The sequence below is a fragment of the Carlito syrichta genome, unplaced genomic scaffold (genome assembly GCF_000164805.1).
Source record: "Carlito syrichta isolate Samal-C Ts95f unplaced genomic scaffold, Tarsius_syrichta-2.0.1 Scaffold115580, whole genome shotgun sequence".
Taxonomy (NCBI): Eukaryota; Metazoa; Chordata; class Mammalia; order Primates; family Tarsiidae; genus Carlito; species Carlito syrichta.
Genome location: NW_007059676.1, coordinates 268759 through 291990, shown reverse-complemented (window position 1 = coordinate 291990; position 23232 = coordinate 268759). Strand labels below are relative to the sequence as shown.

General features: G+C 34.6%; 1 protein-coding gene across 7 annotated transcripts in view; it reads right to left on the bottom strand.

Annotated features, from left to right (window-relative positions):
- The window catches only part of MEF2C (myocyte enhancer factor 2C), a 178487-nt gene that overhangs the window by 117006 nt on the left and 38249 nt on the right, over positions 1 to 23232 (bottom strand). The window contains exon 2 of one of the 7 annotated variants that reach the window (XM_021719500.1): positions 774 to 1020. The exons of the other annotated variants lie outside the window; for them this stretch is intronic. The gene's annotated coding sequence lies outside the window, so the exon portion shown is untranslated. The remainder of the gene's footprint in view (positions 1 to 773; positions 1021 to 23232) is intronic. 7 annotated transcript variants of the gene reach the window in all.

The following is a 23232-nucleotide window of genomic DNA, read 5'->3' as shown; positions in this document are numbered from 1 at the left end:
TCTCCTGATAACGAGTCAGAAGAATCCATTTCTTCTAGGATGAAGATGACAGTTACACAGAATACGACAGATACCTTGTCTCCAAGGCTTCAAAAAGCCATCTAGCCCTCCTTCAAAGGATCTCGAGGAGGTTTCTAAACCACACCTAGTCAACTCCAGTACTACCCTGGCCATCGCGTCTTCCTCCTCCCCTTGCCACTCTGCTTCCTCTTCCTTACCTTGTATGCTCATTCTCCTTCTTCCCCTTCATCACCTCAAATTATGGTCTACTACAAACTCTTCTATTTGCAGTGGAGTTTCCATTTCAGAACTTCAGGCATTTACCTACTTCTTTACAATTCTTTGTGTTTGAGACCTCTGAGTATAACCATTCAATTCAAGCTCTGGAGTACATTATGTTAGAAGAAATTTCATGGCATCACACACCTACTAAAATATATGAATTAATTGTAGAAGAACAGTTGACATAATTGGCAATATGTTTATAATTGTTGAAGAAAAACTGTACACTTTGGTGTTCACTGGAAGCTCCCATAACAACTTTTTCACGTGTATTATGTAGCTTTGCTCTATCAGAGCCTACAGAGTGTACGGAAGTAATAGCATGTACATTTTCAGCATGTCAGATTTTTTTCTGTTTTCACAGCCAGAACACCATGGTACACATATAGTTACATATATATTCATGTATGTATTTACATATGCGATTTTATTAGTTGATGAGGACAGTGGGTCTGAGCCAATCAAAGACTCCATAGGCAACAGGGGTATACTGTATCTGGGACTGAATTCCATTTGTGATGCTGGGCAGTTGACGATGCAAAGTGAAAGCTCAAGATGGCTGCTTCTGTATCCCATGCATTCTGAGAGGGCTTTCGGTAAACAGGATATCTCAGATTTCTAATTCAGTTAAAAAGAACCTGTTGGCAAATACTGCCTTTCAAAAAGTGAAGACACTTCTGGGATAATTTTTTTTGTCAGTGTCCCTAATGCCTGTAGGTGGGTCCAGGAATAAAAGTACTCTGAAAAGAGGAGAGGGCGCACATTACTCTTAGATTCTGGAAAAGTGGACATTTTCACCAAGTAACAAGCTCACATACCAAACTGTTATTTAGTCACATCCCTGAGGATTCTAAACTTCAAAATTATGTAAACATGTTTGTCTTTTATATCTTATGAATTAGAAAAACAATGAACATAGCCAACCTCCATCAGAATCTGTTTTGGAAAAAAAATCACCTAATATGAATATTTAATAAATGCTTTCCTAAATTTACTATGGAGAATTTCAGGATGGGCTTGGAAATTTCACTTGCTTTGAAATAGATCTTTATGAGGAAGATAGATTTTGCCGTGTCAGAAAAGAGGAAAAAAACTTGTTCTTTTAGTTGGAAATAAATATTTGTATTTCTGTTCAGTCAAGGTAAGAGTAGAAATGCCGGATATTAATATTGCCATTGGCCATGCAAGGTTGTATCATTTTTCCCTCCTTCAGATAATACAATACCCAAATTATTTCACAAAGATTCCACCTCTCCTATTTTTAAGGCCTTCCGGAAAAGGAGCAACATAACCTTCCTCAGTAACCTATTTTAATATTTCACAACTCTCACTCTCAGGAAATTCTTACTTATAGCTAATCCCTCACAGAATACTTTACATCTACTCCTGTTCTGTCCTCTGTCCAGGGAACAATATTTAGTGATCACAACCTCACTTCAGGCTCTTGAAGATCATGTACTGCTTTCCACCTCTTCTCTTAAGCCATTCTTTACTTTCATTTTTAATTTTTTCCCTCATCTTTGCAGCTCATCATCTCAAATTATATTTGCCTATAGCTCTGGAGTCCAAAAATACACACAGTACTCAACAAATTGCTTTTGTTGTATACTCTCATCAAATATCCATATTTTTAATGATCCACACACTGCATGAATTTTAAAGTAAATGTTTACCTTTTCATTTATTTCAATTTTGTGTTTTTTCCCCTTGCCAGATTTGTTTCTAGCCAACTCTTCCACATTTTGTATTTAAAGAGTTTATTTTTTTTTCTCCTTGGCTTCAAGATTTCTGACCACTTCTCCAGTTTACCAAGGTCATGCTGAGTTCCAATCCTATCTTTCAAGGGCCAGACCTCAAACACTCTCTTTACACACGACTTCTTAGTATTTTAAAAATGTAATGACAACATTATTTACTTCACTATTCCTTTAGCTACCATTAAAATCTGAGTGGTTTAGATGACACTTTCCCAAGATATGAATGAAACGCCATACAAAGGAAAATCATAAGTCTTGGACAGTTTAAACTATTATCTCCTCTCCTTATTACTTTATCAATGAAGATGAAAATATTATCAAAGAACCAGTTCTTGTATGATGCCATATTGACTCATATTCACACCCTGGACTTTTCAGAATATATGACACATGAATTTTATTGTGATTTTAAAAAACTGTTTATTTGTAAGTTTGCAAATAAGAGAGTTACTAATTATGGTTCCAGGGTCATCCTGTGTTTCCTTTAAAAAGTGTTATCACTGTGATAGTTACCTTCTAATCTTTACTCAAAAACTTTTTTTTTTTTTTGAGTTGGAGTCTCGCTCTGTCGCCCAGACTGGAGTGCAGTGGCCGCTCCTGGTCACCGCAGCCTCTACCGGCGGGGCTCCGGCGATCCTTCCGCCTCAGCCTTCCAAGTAGCCGGAATTACAGGCATGCGCTACCATGCCCGGCTGATTGTTTGATTTATTGTAGAGATGAGGTCTCGCTGCCCAGGCGGGTCTCGAACCCGCGGGCTCAGGCAATCCACTCACCTCAGCCTCCCAAAGGCACGGGATTACAGGCTGAGCCACCGAGCCCGGTTTACTCAAAAACGTTTAAGAATAGCAGCATATGACCCTGGAATGGCATTGTGTTACAATAGTTCCCTTTATTAAAATAATCTTGAACTTTACCAGACGTGCCCAGGAGGAGTTCCATGAACTTTACTTTCTTAGTACCACTAGATTCCATAGGTCATACATATATGTTACATTTCATGTATGTGGCCACAAACATGAGTTTATTTCACTGCTTCATGAAGGGGAAAAAAAGCAAAAAGCATTTCACTTGTTCTTTCATTTGATTTGTTTTTTTTTTAGTAACTATTATGTCCCAGGAACTATTCAAAGTGACATACCAAGAAATAAAACACACAAAAAGTCATACCCTTGTGAAACTTACACATTCCTGGTATATATTATCTGTATCTATTTTCCCCTTCACATTAAAAATGGGCTACATTTTATCTTATTCTTGTGTTGTTGATTTTGGTTAAGCTAAATAAATTTATAAAGACCATATCTTAATTTTGATTCTCCTTATCCAAATCCAAATTCAAGCCTTCACTATTTCTTGGAACTTTCATTTCTATACTATTTTTAATTTCTCCAACTCTCATAACACTTAAAAAATTTCCATTCCTCATATAGCTCTTTCTTTAGTCAACCAAATACTCTTTTCTAAAGCTTGTGATTCCAGATGATGTACTCTTTGACCACTTGTGCAATCTTTTATCCTACATACAAAAATTTCTAAGAATACCTTGTCATGTTTCCAAGTCCTTTAAAATTTGCTTCATTAAAATTCATCTTTTCTATTGTTGACTTCTTCAGATCCTTAATTCCTGTCTGTGTTTGGGCACTAAAATACTGAGAATCTTTGGCCAATCACCAGGTTTGATGAAAAACTAATTAACAAATAATATTGTCTTAGCTTTAACGAAAGGGAAATAAATTCTAATAAATCAAGAACACCAGCTCACTTTTATGTTTTTGACATTATATATCTGGGTGGTCTGTGATTGTAATATTTAAATATTTCTATTATATAAGGACTACAGCAAGAAATCACTCTCTAGCATATAATAAAAGACCATAGGTTAGAAACAGTGCAAATAAAGACAGCAACCTTATGGAAAAAAGTAAAGTAAAAGATACCTAGTGAGAAAAATCCTTTCCTGAGAATTTATAAGTCTAGAATCAGCCATAAAATTACAGTAAACAAAGAAGTGAGTCATTCTGTGATAATTTCTTTGTCATAATTTTAGTTTTCATTAAGTATGTTGAAAAATTCACAGGAGGGAGAAAAGTGAGAATAAAGGAGAAAATACTTTTTATGTGAAGCTAGATGTCCGTCAGTATGTCAACTTCCTAGATAATTTTTTCCATGTTTTTATGAGAATCTAAGTAATAGTAATAACCTTTTTTTAAAAGGATGATAGTCTACTTTGGGATCTCAATGATTTTTGAAGAAGAGCAAACTTTCCATTTCCAGAATCCTTGAAATAAAGGATGAATTCTATCTTGGCAGTGAACTGTCTCGACTGAAGAGGACATTTGATGACGGTCACCACAACCATCTGTCCATAGAAACTTACTGCCCCTCCTCAATCCTGCCCCAGAAGAAGAAGGGTATGATGGAGAGAGAACATTAGTGGCAACTGGCTGGGAGAGACAAAAGACAGTTATTTGAAAGATCCCAGTATATAGGGTGGAGATACTCTGACATTTTCCCTAAGTCACTTTTTGTGGACACGGGGCTTTATAAAATGTCTAAATTTTTTTGTGTGTTTTACTTTTTTTAAAAAAACTCATTTCTATTTGTCTCTCACTCCATTATCCTCTTGCCTTTCCCTAAAACTTTAACTGTACTCTTTGATTAAACATACAGATACAGATGTTACATCACTTAAAGTGTGTGTATGATTATTTAAATTCAATTACCCTAAAAAAAATCCCTCATTGATGAACCAACAAATTGCTGGAATTAAGCTAAAAAAAAATCCATCTATCTTTGGAATATTATTAAGATGCTGCAAAAATGAGACAGACCAATTTTTAAGCACATTATGTATGCTACACAATTACACCTAAACTACATTTTTCATGTTTCTGAAATTCAAGTCTTGTATTTCATTCACATTTTTTCCTGAGACCCCATTTTCCCACTACAACGTGAGAGGTACTGACTAAGTAATATGGCTGTTTCTTTGATTTCTAATGAAAAATTTTATAATTTATAATCTGTTGAAACGAATATCTGTGACTTTCTCTAATCCAAAAAAATGCGTCATGTTAGGAGATTCTATTACAAGTTTGAAACGTACAGAAAAAAGATCCGAAGAAAACATCTTGAAAATGTGGCAACAAAGTATTAATTTGTGTTTGATAGTTTGTTCCCGTGAAACAATTTTTAATCATCCTAATGATAGTGATGACATCAAATGAACATGTTCCTGGAATGTTATTTCTATTATTTCAATTGGGCTGTACACCTGGGTAAGTTTGTACTATCATGATTATACTTTGTATTATATTTCTGTTGAGGAACTCGAGACATAGAAAAATATGCAACTTGTCCAGCTTTACACTGCAAAGAAGCACAAAACTGGATTTTGAGATAAGGGAGAATGATTCCAAATTCTTAGAAAATTCGAAGGAAATATTTATTTTATTTTATTTTATATAACAAGGTCCTAAATCAGTTGCCAATGACATACATGTATCAAATCTAAATACAACCCAGATCTGAGATTTTACCTAAAAATACAACTCAAAATTTGACTTTCATTAGGATAAGAAAGGGTATTTTGTTTCATTTCTGCTTAGCTGTTCCTCGTCACACTTTGAAAATTGGGAAAGCATATTGCTATCTGTAGTTCAAATACAGTACACCAAAAGCACAAGTAGATTTAATTTCTTTTCTGATTCAAATCATATTTCTTAATGTACTTCTACTTATAGTCATTTGAAGAACAACTCTTGCCCCCATAATTAAGATTTTAAATAGTGTTATATAGGCTACCAGAAAGTATTTATTTAAAATTTAAAGCCATGAATATCTTTAATTTTCCATTTAGTGTATACCTTAGTAATGTAAACATGATTAGGAACTCTAAATATACAGATCGATTTGACAATGAATTGAAAATGAGTGCTTCTAAAGGCAAATTTATGGGAGAATTGATGAGAAATGCAATATCTTGTCATTTGTTGAACATGTCTTACCTAATAATTTTCTATGACCATTGTGTCAAATGATTCTTAAGGGTTCTTTGTATGAAAATAATTCACTTTGTGCATTTAAAATGGCATCGATTGTAAGCAACTTTCTAGAACTTTACATACCTGGGATACTAAAAAATGACCAGTGAACCTGTTTTAACCCCATAAATGAATTAATTTAGACTGTACTTAAAAGCTTAAAACAGAATGAACATTACAAATAATGAACACTGAATTGCAACTGTCATATCCTCTCGTGTCAGTGGTGCCTACAAATTCTGTTGTCAGCAACTAGTTCAAATTGCCAAAAGACCCCAGAAACAATTCAGGAAGGAAAAATTTTTAAACAGATCTGCATTATGGAAAAAAATACTCTTCCTTTATAGTCACCAATTATTTCCTGTATTGAAGTAATTGTAAGTAAGAAATTATGACCGGTGTAGGGGCTTCTTATTAAGATCAATTTTCATTATGTAAAACTTCATATAGGCATTTCAGTATAGATATGCCATGCATCTGAGATGACAGCATTAGAAGTTTTTAAATAAGATTGCAGCTTTACTATTTGTCATGACTTGTCCATTCATTTATCTGAATCTTCTATTCACAGTTATCTTCCCGTGCGATAAACTCATCTGAAGAGGAAACCAGCAATAGTGCATTTGAGTCTTCTATTGAAAACACCTCAGAAGTTGTGAAAAATACGTGTTTTACCTTATATAGTCTAAATAAATTCTAAATGGTAATAATAATAATTTATACCACTGAGAAGTTTTTAATAAAATACATAATAGAGAATTTTCTTCAACATTGAGTTTTCAACCTATTCCTTCTCTTCACATGCTTTCTGCTTTTTAGAACTTTGGTTACGAGTGGTATAACAGCATTCGACTGCAGATTTATACCTATAATAAAAATAAAATTGACTTCAACTCTTTATGAAATTGCTACAGATACATAATGACAGAAGAACGTCCCCCACAATGACAGAAGAATGACAGCAGCGATGTGTTGAAGTAAACTATCTTTTGAGGGAGCAAAGGGAAATAGAAAATCATTACAGGAATCACTTCAAAAATATTTTTGTTAGCATAAAAAATTAAGCAATAAAGGAGAACTTTCACTGTGCTCAACATGGTAGAAATATATTCAAATAGAGTTTATCCCTGCAGAGAGATTACCTGTAATGCCGCCAAGGTCACTGCCAAGTTGTATTAATGGCCATGTTCGTATATGTCAGTCACATGAGTTAGAGCTGCCTTCTTCTTCTTTTTCTACTGCATAATGGCCAGACTCTTGATGCTCACTGACAACTTGAGGTGAGTATGTTTTTTCCAAAATATAGGTGGAAGAGTTCCATCCCACCACTCTTCTATTTTAATTGTACCCAACATGTGAAATGTATGTAGTCTGGCAGGAAAAAGCTTTTAAATATTCTCTTTTGAAAATTGAATCTTTTTTGAAAATGGCACTTTGAATCTTAAAGGGAATTATTTGTGGCAGCATTGTGAATTTTCTTTCAAATGCACATTGGCTTACATTGCTGCAAAAGCACAAAATATTTTTTAAATGCAGGATTGACATTTTTTTAATCCAGAAAATGTCACTGGAACACAGAGTTAGTAACAGAATGATTTAGTATTCAATAGTTGAGCTCAATTGCAGATTTGTAATTTTCATTTATCAATATTATTCATCATTTACAGAAGAAATGTGAAAGTGTAGGCATATTGGCTTTTGAATACATCTACTGACTAAAGTGTAGCAGACATATTTATGTACTTAGAGTAAAAATAGATTAACACATCTCCTTTACAGGGCTTACATTTAAATAGAATAAATCACACCCTCAAAGAATAAATGATATTCTAGTACGTTATAATAAGACTTGCTCGTAAGAGACATCTCTATTAAAAATTTACCACTTTAGCCCTAGAACACCAATTTAGCCCTGGTTTTGAGATTAGCAATCTATTATAAATATCTGGAGAATTAGCAATTTCAATTCTCAATTTCATATCAGAACTCAGCAGTAATTTAATTTCTTAGTTTCACTTATATACTTTAATTCATCAAAACATTATTGAAATGATTGAGAAAGAAAGAAGACATGAAGAAGTACTTCCCTGCTTACATCAGCTGACCTGGACAATATTTTATAACTATATTTAGAAAAAGATCAAAAGAGCTGAGCACAGTGACAATTCTCCATGCCAACTTCCTCTATTACAACTTTTCCTTTTTTCATTTACTAGCTCAACTATAAAACAGCTACATTTCAGAGAGAGAGAGAGAGAGAGAGAGAGAGAGAGAGAGAGAGAGAGAGAGAGAAATCCCAGGACCTCTAGACAGAACTGTAACGGGCTGTTTGGATACATAATTAGTTAGCATACAAGATCAGATGCCAATCTATAGCTTCAACATAAGACCACCATTTCTATTTTGTTGATCTTATTCATATTTACACAACTTTTGGTAATGACTTGGATCACAAATGCATTACAAAGGAGTTCTTCAAATTTGAATTTGAATACAACTATTATCTAAATTACAAAAATTAGATTCAAATAAATTCCATTTATAAAGTACATGAGTAACAAGTGGCTCTACCCAGAGTGCAAATGAACTTCATTCTGCAAACATAATTATAACCAGCACAGGGTGATGTGACTAAAATTCATATATAATATTTTAGCTGAGATTTTACATCTTTTTTATTATTATAATTTTTACAAAGAGGATGAAGAATTTGCCATTAAAAAATCCCTCGAACGTGGGTAGCAGACAGAGGTTCTGAGATAATCTGCATGATTTAAAAACTTAGTAATGATCTGTATTTGAAAGTGCAATGTTATAGTGGCAAAAACTCTTTTAGTCGAAGATAACAAAGCTAGTTTCCAAAGTTTGATTGAATGGTTACAACTTTCTAGTTATGTAGTATCTCGTACTTTGTAGAAAATTTCACTTTAGTGGAAACCACGTCCTTAAGGTAAAAGTTCACATTTCCACATGTTTCCATCTCTCTACAAAGTAATGAAAATAGCCAATATGATAAGTGCTTTATATATATTATTTAATTCCTGTTCTAATTATTCTAGTCACAATAAGGTACATAAACTGAGACATGCTTTGAAAACTTAAGTAGTGTAACTCCTCACTCCATGCTGTTAACCAGTGACTTGCAATGTGAATGAACACATTCCAAAAAGAATGGATACACTGATGAAAAAATGCAGTTTAATTTTGGTAAAAGTCTGACATTCTTGAAGACAAAAATTCAGCTTATTAATGTTAGTGCTCTCTACGAAAGAGTTAATTAAAAAATTCTCTTCATTAATGAACTGGGTGTTTAGAGTTCTAGATGAGAGTATTATGTCTTCTTAGATGACAAAAAATTCTTGAATATTAGAGAATACTTATTAAAAGAATATGATTGTGTCAAGTACTTTAAAGTACTTTCAATTTGCTTATTTCTAAATCAGTTAATTTGAAAGTAAAATGCATTCATAAATCCACATGCTCCAATTGCCTAATTTGTAAAATTCACATTTAAGAGCCAGTACAATTGATTTTGACTGTTCTGTTAAAGTCTAAGGGAAATTCCTCTTGTTTATTCTGAAAAAATTGTGGGACTTGTTTGTTAAAAATAAATAATAAGGTCATAGGCACATAATAAATATACAAAAAATGAGTGGTTATTGGCTAATGTAAAATGTCTAAGGCTCAATGTAAAAATCTATAATAAAAACTTTAACATATTTATCCTATTTAATGTGTGTCCAAACATTTAATTTTATATAACCACATTAATAACTGACCAAAATAAAGTTTTGTTTTCTCTGTTTCAGGCAGATGTGTCTGCAAGTTCCTTCAAAAATTATCTAGTATTAATCAACATTTCAAAACTCAGAAACTCCCAGAAGTGAACAAATATGGTGTTCTTTAGTTCCATTTTTAGTTTAGTAGTCCAAATTGAAACTGTTAAAATTTCACTACAAGAATTTGGAAAAAAATTCTGAAAAGATAAAATAAAAAGTCATTTTTAGTGACTTTACCTTGTAAGATAATGTAGGATTATGTGATAATTATGAAATCTATTTCCTAGACATTACTCTCAAAATGCAAAAAACAAAAATCCTTCAAAACAGTTTCTTTATTGTAAAAGTAAAAACAAAGAATAATGATAATTGATTCTTGTTTTATGTCATATGTTGTATTGTTTACTTTACATATATTAATCTAATCTCATAACAACATTGTTTCAAATTATGTCCATTTTACAGATAAGTAAACTGAGGCAAAGAAAACAACTCTTATTGAAAGCGGTAGGTTTAGACTTGGAAACTACATAATCTGACACCAGTGCCTGCTCTTGAACTATGATACTAAAAATAATTTAGCATTTTAATGAAAAATGATGGCTACTCTGATTGCTTTAAGAATGCAAATCAGAGTGGTAACTGCCAAAGTAGATGAGGGTATGGAGCAGTTTATTAGAGTTGGAGCAGACAGTAGTAGGCCATTGCTCCTCAGGGCCACTAAGATGTCTAGTCTGTGCCCTTCACTTCAGCAAATTCGATCTCTAGGCCTTGTGTACACACTCTGACTTTGGTGACCTTTCTATACACACACACACACACACACACACACACACACGAGAGAGAGAGAGAGAGAGAGAGAGAGAGAGGGAGGAATCCTTAATGAAGAATATATATGTACAGCTGATGCTTGAACAACTCCACTTGCATACTAATTTTCTTCCACCTCTGCCACCCCTGAGACAGCAAGACCAGTTCCTCCTCTTTCTCCTTCTCCTCTGCCTATTTAATGTAAAGATGAGGATGAAGACCTTTATGATGATCCATTTTCATTTATTAAATAGTAAATACACTTTCTCAATCTTATGATTTTCTTCATAACATTTTTTCCTCTAGTTTACTTTAGTGTAAGAATACAGAATATGATACATATAATGTATACAATATGTGCTAATCAACTGTTTATGGTAGCAGTAAAGCCAAATGGGATTAGTAGTTTAGCTTTGGAGAGTCAAAAGTTATAGGCACATTTTCAACTATGTGAGGGTTGGCACTCCTAATTTCTACATTGATCAAGGGTCAAATGTATTTTAATAGAGAATTGTGCTATTTTATTTCATTTAGAATAATGCCATGACTTTGCTTTGTCTTCCATTTTGATATCAATCAACCTGTCTTAACAAGTGTTGGATATAGATTTATTAAATTCATTCAGTGTGAACAGCCTATCTACTCCGATCTGACAAATTTTTCTACTGACTTTTAGCTTCTACATACTAACATTCTGTAAACCACTATTGTCAATAATTTCACCTTCTGGATGACCAGCTGGCAAACTTAAGATATAAAAATTCCATATTTAGTAATGTTTACTTCTCTATTTTATATTCTTAAATTAAAATAACTATGTCTTTATATGTATGTGAATAGACTATAATACTGATCATTAGTACTTGAAATTATAAAACCTGTTTCCAGCATCTCAAAAAGATTAAAGCATTTTAATTGTACTGAAATGAACTGGGATGATTATTACTTGAAGTTTTATAATGCAATCAATACAATCAGACTTAACCTGGAAGTGATTCAGATATTAAGAATATAAGCAAATTACTAAGTGTATTTGTATTTTAGGTTGCAGCATTCCCATAGTGATAAGTGAAAATTTAAATGACCAAAAGTAATTGTATTTGACAGTAATATATGCAGAATGTTTTACATTTATCAGCATTACAGTGACAAGAAATGACTTGTTCTTATCTTCTTAGATATAATAACAATTAAAAACAATTTTGGAGCTACATATTGAACTGTGTGTTCAATATTGGTTATCAACAGAAGACTTAACATTTATAATATCTAAAAAAATCACATCCTTTTACTATATACTTCACAACTCTTTATATAATTAAAAATGTAACTTTAAAGTTATTTCTATTAATAAATATAAAGAAAACACACAGCTAAAAGCAATAGTGGTAGAGATGAAAGTTGAGATGAAGAAAGTTTATGAAACATGAGAGAAGGTAGTCACAAACATATTCTAAACTCAATTTCTGTAAAAGACCATTCATAGTAATGTTCCATTTATCAGAACGCTGGATCCTGGCTGTACCAACCACTGTTTAAAATAAGGGTACGGTACAAGAAGAAAACGTTCCTTAAGATTTTTATCAATTGTTTTATTTTTCAAGTGATAATTAAAATGGTGCATGTACCATTCTTAAGAATGTAGGTTTAGTACTATTCACAACAGCAAGAGCACAGAACCAACACAGATGCCCATCGAAGTGGACTGGATTAAAAAAATGTAATACATACAATGGGGAACTCAAAAATTCCAGAATTACTTTGAGGGGGGCAGGACCCTTGTAGTATAGGTTTCCCCCAGTAGTTAAGTGTTCCAGAAACCCATTGGTGTCAGTGTATCAGCTAGTGTTGTTAAGAGGCTGTGTTTGGCTTCAGTAAATTTTTTTTTTTGGAGATTCTTTTCAATGCATTTGTCCATTTTGTTATGATGGGTGATTTTATGAGTGCACCTGCTCATACTACGCTGAGTGTTCAGCAGTTTTTGACCAAAAACAGCATGACCCCTATACCCTACCCTCCCTATTCACCCAATCTCATCCCAAGAAACTTTGTTTGTTTCTCCGAATGAAAAAAGTCCTCAAAGGAAAATGTTTTGTTGATGTGGAAGAGATGAAACAGAAAACAGTAGAAGAACTAAAAGGCATCAAAATTGATGAGTTCAAAAAAGTGTCTCAATAGGTGAGCAGCATCAAATGGAGAGTACTTTAAAGGTACTGAAATTTAAACATATAAGAATAAATACACAATTTTTTGATAAATGAATTCTTTTTTTGGATCCCCCCCATATACATGATGAGATACTATTCAGTCATAAAGAACAAAATCATGTCCTTTATAGCAACACGGATGCAGCTGGAGACCATCATTCTAAATGAAATATCACAGAAACAAAAAACTGAACACCTCATGTTCTCACTCATAAGCAGGCACTATACATTAGGCACATAGGCACAAGGATGGGAACAATAGCCACTGGGTACTGCTAAAAGAGGGAAGGAAGGAGGCAGGAAAAGGGATACAATACTAACCATTGGGTACCAAGTCCGCTACCGGGGGGTGAGGGTTCATCAGAAGTACAAACCTTGCCTTCCTGTGATGCATTTATGTAACAAATACTCACATGTACCCTATGATTCTAAAAGAAAAAAATTATCTAATTAAAAAAAAGAATGTATCTCCAGTTGAAGTGGATACATAATGGGTAATGATGTCTTCCAGGCTGAACTTGTATACCCTTGAACAAGTCAGTTATCAAACAGTCATTTACATGGGGTAGCCAAGTATCTTTCATTGGGACTATTAAGAAGAAATGTTCCACTAGTGACATAATGCCTAGACATTCAATACATTGAAAACACTAATAAGTCACTATAATTAAATGGATACAGATAATTGAAAACTGCATAAATGAAGTCTATGCAAAATAAAAATGACGATCATTTTAGATAACAGTATTACTAAAGCAAATGTGTCCTGACAACTGTGAGTGAAGAGTAAAACTTAGTAATTTGAATATCATTCTGATCTTGTAATTCCCATCATCTACTGATGCTAACCAGCAGTGAAATAGATAAAAGTATGATTTAACTTTTGCTAGGTATCTACATAATGAATTTACAAAAGATATAGACCCTTTCCAGTGACCCTGAATTCTTCAGATATTTACATGAAAAAGCGATCAACCCAGTCAGATGCTCACTTACATGAGTGGATTAGTTAAAGCTTAAACTCTGAACAGGGCCTATAAGCTTCACTGCATCTTCTACAGAATCATAAATGTATGTTGCAAGATTGTCTAATCAGTGATAACACTATTGGTATCGCACGGCTTTCACTTGCGATACAAACAAGAACAACAATAATTCATGATTTTTTATGGGGGAAAATAATGAGAAATAAATGTAAAATTATAATTTAAAAAAGAAGCCAACGCATTATTAATATAAATAAAATAAGCAAAAATAAAAATAAACACATATAAATAAAATAAAATAAAGACCATTGAGAGCAGCTACTTAAGAATGATGTTTTCTTTGAGATCAAAGTTGTAATGTTTCAGGGTTCTATAGCTCAGCTTTTCTGGTTGTAAAATGTGTTTTAGGATACTTTAATAAATATTATTGTCATGAGTTTTTAAAGTAGTTATGATCAATGTCCTTCAGCCAGTCAGGTAGTCTAGCAGATCTGGTACAAAAATTAATTTGTTATCTGAGAAATTATAAATCTATCAGGAAGTACATTCTGAATATAAAGGTAAATAAAACTTAATCTCTACACCCCAAAGAAATTTTACCAGACCTGGAAAGATACTTTAACTGTTAGCTTTAGTCCAATAAAAGTTAGTCAACACCATAAATAGGACTCATAAAGTCCTCTGAAAGTCAGGTGAGGGATAGCTAGCAGCACTAGGAAAGTCTTTAGTGGAAGAACTTTATCAGTGTTTTTCCTAGGTGTCTCTAACTCAGATTAGGACAATTAGTATCCTCCATTCATTTGCTTCAATTTAATTCAACAAAGATGGAGCATCTATTATGTGTGACAGGCTTATACAGATCACAGAGGAAACAAAGTCCCCAAGCTCAAGGAGTTTACAATCAGTTTACAAGTTTAAGAATAACTTACATTTGTGCAATATTTCCACTTTGTAATGCTGCTGTACATATATCATCTCATGCAATCCTTGAGAACCATGTTTACTAAACTCGCAAAAGTAGACATTATTTCTATTGTGATATTAAAAAAAAAGGACCACAATGAATCACAACTGTCTTCATTAGAGTATTGGGGTTTTACTTTTGTGTTTCTGAGAATGAGATTCATTCTAATTTTCATATCTATGCGAGTGGACTGACCCAGTCTAGAACAACTTACATATAGTTTATTCCCCAAAGTGGTTCGCAGTGCAGTGAGGAAGACAAGCCGGGTGGGAGGCACCCAGGAAAACTGTAGGGCCGGCCCACTGCTGTATTTACTGAAGAAACCTGGAGAACAGATTTTTTTATTTTCTTTTTTTTTGTTAGTGTTTCACTTTGTCGCCTAGGATGGAGTGCAGTGCCACGATCATGGCTCACCACAGCCTCAACCTCCTGTGCTCTGGTGATTCTTCCACCTCAGTTGCTCAAGTGGTGGAAACTACAGGAACATACCACCACACCTAATTAATGTTTTGATTTTTTGTAGAGACAAGATCTCGCTATGTTGCCCAGGCTAGTCTCAAATTCCTAGGCTCAAGCAATCCTCCTGCCTCAGCTTCCTAAAGTGCACTGTACCCAGCACAGACAAAAATTTAAAAGGAAGCTTTGGAACTTTTTCTCAGACTTATAGTTTATTTTTTTAAACTGCTGTTATTAAATGCTGGTATATGAGTCAGAATAAATGCTATACAGAATAAAAATATATCCCATATTTAAGTTTACTTTCTTAAACAATCTAAAAATATTTTTATCTCCATAACAGATCACTTCATTTTCTAGAAAATCATCATTATATGTTTTTGGACAATACTGCATATAGTAATAAGATGATACACTTCTTTAAATAATTTTGGATATTTTCTCTTAACTCTTCATGGATTCCTTTTCTAATACAAAATAATAAAATATCTAGTTGGGTTGATAAATAGAATAATTTGAAAGGCAGTGAATAAAATAAAGCCTGTCATGTTGCGTGAATTTTTATTCCTTCTCTTCTGATTTCTTGTAAAGTTACTGAATATGTGTTAAAATTATGGTCCAAGTGTAGATGGGACAAAGTAAAATCTCAAAGCAGGATTTTGAAAACAATGAAGTTAACAAAAACGCCACTAACAAAAGCTCTGTGTGTTAACTATATGGCATATTTCTTTTAGACTTATAAAGATATTCAGCAGCATTCTCGCTGTTAATTTAGTGTCAACAAATTTAGGTATTTCTTAATAAAAAAATCCAACACGTGACTAATTCAAATCAACTCACTGCAAACATATCTACTCCCAAAAGTGAGAATCTTCCTCAATCTTCCCTCTGCTTCCCTACAAATGTAAATCATCCCCATGACCACCCTCAAGGAGAAGAGATTCTAAATTCAAGTCTCATCAATTGTTTCTCCTCTCCCTCAATTCAGTTCACGTGTAGTGTTCACCTATAATATGTTGAAGGTTCTTTCTCAGTCATGCCAGAGGGCCCAAATATGAGCAAGAGTTTGGAAAAAAAAGCAACCGAATTTATTTGCTCATATATTTAGTAGATGTCTATTAACCATGTGCCTGGTAGAATTTAGATTTTGAGAAAATGGCAACCAAACTCAGTCTGCCTGGGATATTAGGAGGAGGCATCAGGAAGAGTGAACGAGGGGACAAGGAAAGCACTGGAAGGCAACCGATAAGGGTATGAAGTCTGGGGCCTACATTCCTGAAGCCTAATCCTAGTTGGTGAGTCCTTCTGGGACACACTCTAACCATGCCCACATTCCTCTCAGTTCGCCAGTCCCTGCTCAGTTACTCTTGGGGAAAATTTTCTTGTCTGTTCCACATGTCAGATAAAGATATCGATTAAACATTTAGTGTGATGCTTATTCTACATCTGCATTAAGGTGCAGAAGAAGCTATCGTCAAAGAAATTATAAAGGAAAAACACTTGACTCTTTAGGGAGTAATCCTCAAACTCCAGGAAACATTCTAACCACCTAAATATCAGGTTGAAAGGTCTTCCCAGGAAGAAGGTGGTGAGAAATCTGCACTTTAAAGGAGCAATGCGAACCATTCCAAGGCCTGTACATGGTGGATTATATGTCAGACATCTAGAAATTGTTTTCACTGTTGCCACAAAAATTCCGTCTGTCTCCTCAAAGTGCTTTGAATAAGCTTTATTGGTTAAGACAGACTTGAATAACAAAACTGTTGTTTGTATTACAACAACCGTAGGGCTTCCTAATGCTGTTACAATTTTTATTTAAAGTATACAGTAGGTGTTTGTGGGCTCAAGTGAGAAATGAACAACTATTTTAAAAACGTCTTAGAAAACTAAATTCTGAATTTTCCAACATTAGGTTTAAAACAGACCCTTGGGATGCAAATTAGTTGAAAGTTGGGGTGACTCTATTACTGGGGGCACAGTGGTCTACTGGAGTCTACATTCAAAAGACAAGACACAGTGACAAAAAAAGGAACATTCTTCCGTTAAGATCCAGTTCATGTGTTTTTTTCCCTCTGTGAAGTAATTCCAAAATCTTCATGTATTACAGATTGGGCTTTTTATTTCTTGTATTATCGAGAATGTGGACCCAACATGCAAGAAAAATCAAGGAGACTGCTGTTTAACACATGAAAGTTCCTGTATTAATTAATTGAAGATGGCAGTGTTCTACAATAGAAAGAACTCATTTATGTTTTCAATATCCCAGTTTAGTTCATAGCTGATAGAGTGTTATGTAACCACTACTAGCTCATTCAATAAATTGGAAATCAATAATTTGGAAACTAGACTGATATAACTAATTGTACACATTGGGAAGTCGCTCTTGAAGAGAAAAGAACCTTCTCTTTGTGGATATGACATAGACTAATGGCTACGTTACTCATTAATGAACAAGAAAAAAAAAGAAATTTTGTTTTTTGTAGGTGTGAATTCAGTAGTGTTCAACAAAAAATATACTTTAGTGTATTTTCTTTAAGAACAGAAAAAACACTTAGGATACTATAACAGGCAGATGTTAATATTTTCCTTACAAAACTTCATAAAGTTCTGCAGGGCATTCCATGATAAAGTTTCTTATCATCTTATTAAATACTTTCTGCAATATAAATCCTCTTTATGTAATGGAAATAAGTTATATTTTTATAGCCAATTCAGCATTCTAATAATGAGTGGAAATACCAATGAAACCCTACGTTGCCCAGGAAGGAAAGGACAATGGTTTCTTTTACATAATGGAAATATATTGCATTTTCCAGTAGGTCAGTAGGTTCAAGATTTTAATGATGACAGAAAGTGCAAAAAAATGAATGAGGTGCCTTCTTGTTTTCTTCCACATCACTTAAGGCTGGAAAAAACAAAATCCTGCCACTTCTAATGTGGATAGATAAGTAAATAAATAAACCTATTCCTTTGTAGGTTTTTTGTGTTTTTTTTTTATGGTTAGGTAAGTCTTTGGCAATCTTGTCCTAATTACCAGGAAGCCATGTCTCTGGTCATTATGCTAGCTTTGTCCACCCAATTTCCCTTCACATTTTCCCCCTCAAAAATCATAAGACAAAATGAAATGTGTTTGGTTTCCAGAAATTGTAATTTTTTTTACTGTAAAAAATTGCTATATTCCAGGGTATACCTTTCAGACACAATCGTAAGTCATGTCTGTGTGCCAACCACAGACTGGCTGGCGCAGTCAGACTAGGGTTGGCCTGTTCAGCCGAGCCCAGCAGCCATGATCTGGAAGCGATGGCCCCACCACGTGCGTGACATTAAGATGATCTACAGCAATCCTGCAAGACTACAGCTTAAGTAGAACTTCCAATTTGCTGTGGTTGGCATGACCTAATTTTGGCTCCAAAGGTGCATTTCCCCCCCCTCTGGGTTTCACTGGCTACACATTGGAGGAAAAAAATTATGTTCTTAAAGAGATTTTTACTCTTCCCTTTCTTAAGGAAACGTAGGGAATTTAACAACTGTTGGCCTCTGGCTAATACCCAAACTAAAGTCTTTTTCCAGCTTCGCCTACATCTTGACCCCTCATGCCAAATATTTCAGGCAGTCTATTTATAAAGTTCAGCACTTCCCCTGTTACTTCATCTTTAGAAATGCCAATAATTTACAAACTGGAATGATGCAGCTGGTCTCCTAAACGGAAAAAGGAAAGATTCTATGGAGGAGAGAGTTTTCCTGTTATAACTAAAGAAAATAATTTATTTTCTTTTCAATTCTATAGTTAGAAGGGAAGTAATGCTCAGGTTCCGTATTTACTTCATCTTATTATTCAAAGATGTTTCAAGGTTTTAGAGGTTTAAATGTTTTGTTAACAGTAATTCTTAACCTGGACTACACATTTGAATCCCATCAGGCACCTTTTTATTTCATTTTTTTGAGTTGGAGTCTCACTTTGTTGCCCAGGCTGGAGTGCAGTGGCACAGGCATAGCTCATCGCAGCCTCGACCTCCTGAGCTCAAGTAATACACCCTCCTCAGCCTCCTGAGTAGCTGGGACTACAGGCATCCCACCACACCTGGCTAATTTTTATTTTTGTAAAGATGAAGTCTCACTATGTTGCCCCAGTTGGTCTCCAACTTCTGGGCTCAAGCGATCCTTCCACTTGTCCTCCAAAAATGCTGAGATTATAGGTATGAGCCACTACAATGGGCCAAATACTTAAAAAACCAAAAAACCCCAAAAAACAGTGATACGTAAACCCATTCCAGACGAACGAAATCAGAATAATTGGTCCCAGAACAATGAAATCAGGATCACTGAAACTTGTACTCCAGTATTGTTTTTTTAAAAGCTCTTCAAGAGATTCAAATAAGAAACCTTGTCTGAAATCCACTGTGCTAAACTCTTAGAAATATAACTGCCTAATACAGGTATGTTGTTGCATTATCTCACTTGGATACAGCATGTCCGTGAAATTTACTAGTCTATAAGCCAATTCACCTGAAAGAGCTTCTAGTTATTGCATGAAGAGAGAAATTTCATCTGGATAACCTCTCTCCCAGTAGGTTTATAAGTTACAATCATAAAAAACTTTGTCTTTCTGAGATAAAATAGTTCTGATAAATATACCCCTTTTCTAGAGCAGAACCAGTATTAATGGCTTTCAAGGATTTAAAAAATCAATCATTTTTTACCTAATCATAATGAACCTTTGGAGGATTTTCAGCTGTATTTAAAAAATATAAATCTCACCTTATGATATTTACTGACTTGTAAATCTCTAATAATATGCTAATTGAATTCAATGCTGTGTACTTAATTTACTCAAGGTGATAATTTTCTAATTGCATGTGTGATGTTAGTGTATTATCTATTTGAGATCAAATTCACTACATTTTATGACTTCCAAAAATGTCAACCCATTAGACCAAAGTCCTCAGTCTTTCATAACTGATTTCTCTATGCCAGTCACTGGGAAATGGCATATTATCAAGCAGTGCAATTTGGTTCTTCTGCCTCTCTTCCAATATGAAACAGGGCTTATTTAATTAAGAATCTGGCTTGTGAAGGTAACATTATCTAGCAGCTGGAACCAAAAGGTTTGCAGACTTGGAATTTTGTTTCATTATATAACTAAGACCATTACCTAAGCTCCCTTCTGTAAAACTGAATGTGGTTCATTTTATATAGTAAGGCTTCCTATGAAATAACACATTTTTTCTATGCAACTTTTGGAACTAGTATTTTTCTTGTCATGTCTTGCCTTTTCTGTCTTCTGACATATATATGTATATTATATAATATGTACACACATACAAACACAAACTGATATGTGTGTATGTATTTTCCATGTTTGGCAATATAGGAAGAACAAGTCCAGTTACGTGAATTCTGTCTTATAAGAACATGTTTTGCTGTGTCTTGCAGATTTATTTCCTTCTATTAGAGTATCTTTAATCAAGTTCCTTTAAAATGCACAGCATTCTGTTCTAATAGTATGACATTCCTCAGGTACTTTTGTTTATTTTTGCTCTTTTAGGACAAGAAAAAACAACAACAGAGAAATGCCACCTAAAGTTCTTGAAAAATTACTTTTTGTAAGGGATAAAGGTTGAATCCCTACTCTAGTGTTCTGAGGGCATCCATCTGCTAGTGCTCTTCTCTGTCATTCATAACACGTCCCACATCCCTCGTGCCTTGCAAGGGGGCCCAGATCAGGCTGTTCTTCCCTTCAGCTGTGTCTAGAGAACAGGGCGGAGTGGAAGTGGAGGAGGAATATGTCCTCCCGGTCACCTCCATGCCCAGTAAAGAGATTTTTGTGGCGTACCAGAGAATGGATGAGGGATGAGCTCAGTTCTCCCTATTTCTGGTACCATCTTCATGGCTTACTTAGCTGCCCCCAATTTCAACAGAATCTAAATGTCCTGGGCAAGGCCTGGGCACTTTTTCTAAAAAAGAAAGCAATGTTAAGAATACAGCAGGCCATATAAAAATATATGAAAATCTGTTATACTTTCAGAGGGCTAACAAGATCTGACTCATCATTTAAGACTCATCTTAAGTGTCCTTTCCTCTGCTGAAGACTGACCTGACCAGTCATCTTCCCAGAGTCAAACATTCTATCAACTAAGCACTCACTTCACCTTCACCATCTTGAAGTCTAATGTTTAACACCTTACATTTATAATTGCATTTGGCATAGTCATCTCCCTCATAAGACTGAACTAATTCCTCAGAAACAGGGTCTCCATTTATCAGGAGTTCAGGAATTTGGGACCCCAGGAATTTGAGGCTACAGTAAAGCACAATTATGTGCCTAATTAACTTTTGTGTCCCTAACTAAACACTGCCTATTAAATACTTAATGAATGAGTTAACTGAGTAAACTGATAAACTCATAGCTGATGTCCAGGAGAAAATGTTGGAGAAAAGCAGTAGGCACTTTACGGGTGGAGCACAAGGTCACTATCAAGTCATATGCTTATCTGTTTCTGAAACCTTAAGAATGCTTGGATGCTTAGGTTCAAGATTCCTATTTTGAAATCTACAACATATTTTTAATTACTGATAGTTACCATGCTGTGAAATAGAACACTAGCATTTAGTCCCTTTATCTGAAACTTTGTATCTGTTAACTGAGAACTCCCTTTTTCCCACTACCCCAGCTTTTGGAAGCTACCTCTCTAACTTTTTACACTCTACATAAAAATGAGTTCACAATGGTATTTACCTCTCTGTGCCTGACTTATTTCACTTAATGTCTTCTAGATCAGGAGTCCTCAATCCCCAAGGACCATGGTCTGGTACCAGTCTGAGGTCTGTTAGGATCTGGGATGCACGGCAGGAGGCAAGTGCCGGGCAAGTGGAGCTCCATCTTCTGTCAGATCAGTAGGAGCATTAGATTTTCATAGGAGCGCAAACCCTATTGTGAACTGCACATGCAAGGGATCTAGGTTGTGTGCTCCTTATGTCTAATGTCTGATGATCTCCATCCTCCAGTCCTCTACCCTGTCAATGGAAAAACTGTCTTCCACCAAACTGGTCTTTGATGCCAGAAAGGGTTGGGGACCACTGTTCAATATGTATCAATGTTGTAAAAAGTAACAGAATTTCTTGCTTTATTTTTTTTTAAGGTTGAATGGTGCTTCATTGTGTATTGAATGTTCTTACCCAAGAAATTATAAATATTTAATTATAAATATTTGACGTTATGCTAATTAGCCTTACGATTATGCCATAATGTATACATGTATGGTGGCATCACATTGTACACCATAAATACATACAATTGGTATTTGTCATTTAAAAATGTTTTTAAAAGATTCACATTTATCTTCTTCTAACTGATGGCTCTCAACCCAGGTTTTATATTAAAAGCACCCAGGCAGCTTTGAGAAACTGTAATGTCTGGATGGCAGTCCAGTTTAATATGAATCTGAAGGTGAGATTCATATTAATTGATTAACTGGGCAATCAGCTGTTTGTTTGCTTTCCAGATTCTTTTCTTTTCTTGTTTTTTTTTTTTTTTTTTAAAGAAACGAAGTCTTGCTCTGTTGTCCAGGTTGGAGTGCAGTGGCTCAATCATGACTTACTGCAGCCTTAAACTCCTGGGATCCTAAATTCCTGAGCTCAAGTGATTCTTCCTCGTAGCTGGGACTAACTATAGGTGCACTCCACCACAGCAATTTTTTTCCCCATATTTTTAGAGTCAAGGTCTCACTCTGTTACCCAGGCTGGTCTGGATTTCCTGGCCTCAAGTCAACCTCCCGCCCTGGCCTCCCAAAGTGCTGAGATTACAGGCATAAGCCATCATGCCTGACTAACATTGACATTTTAAAGAAGCTTCCCACACAGCCAGGATTGAGAACCACTGATCTAAACTAACTGTATGAAGAAAACCCAATGATTTTTGCCTATCACCTTGTCACTTAACATGTACCTG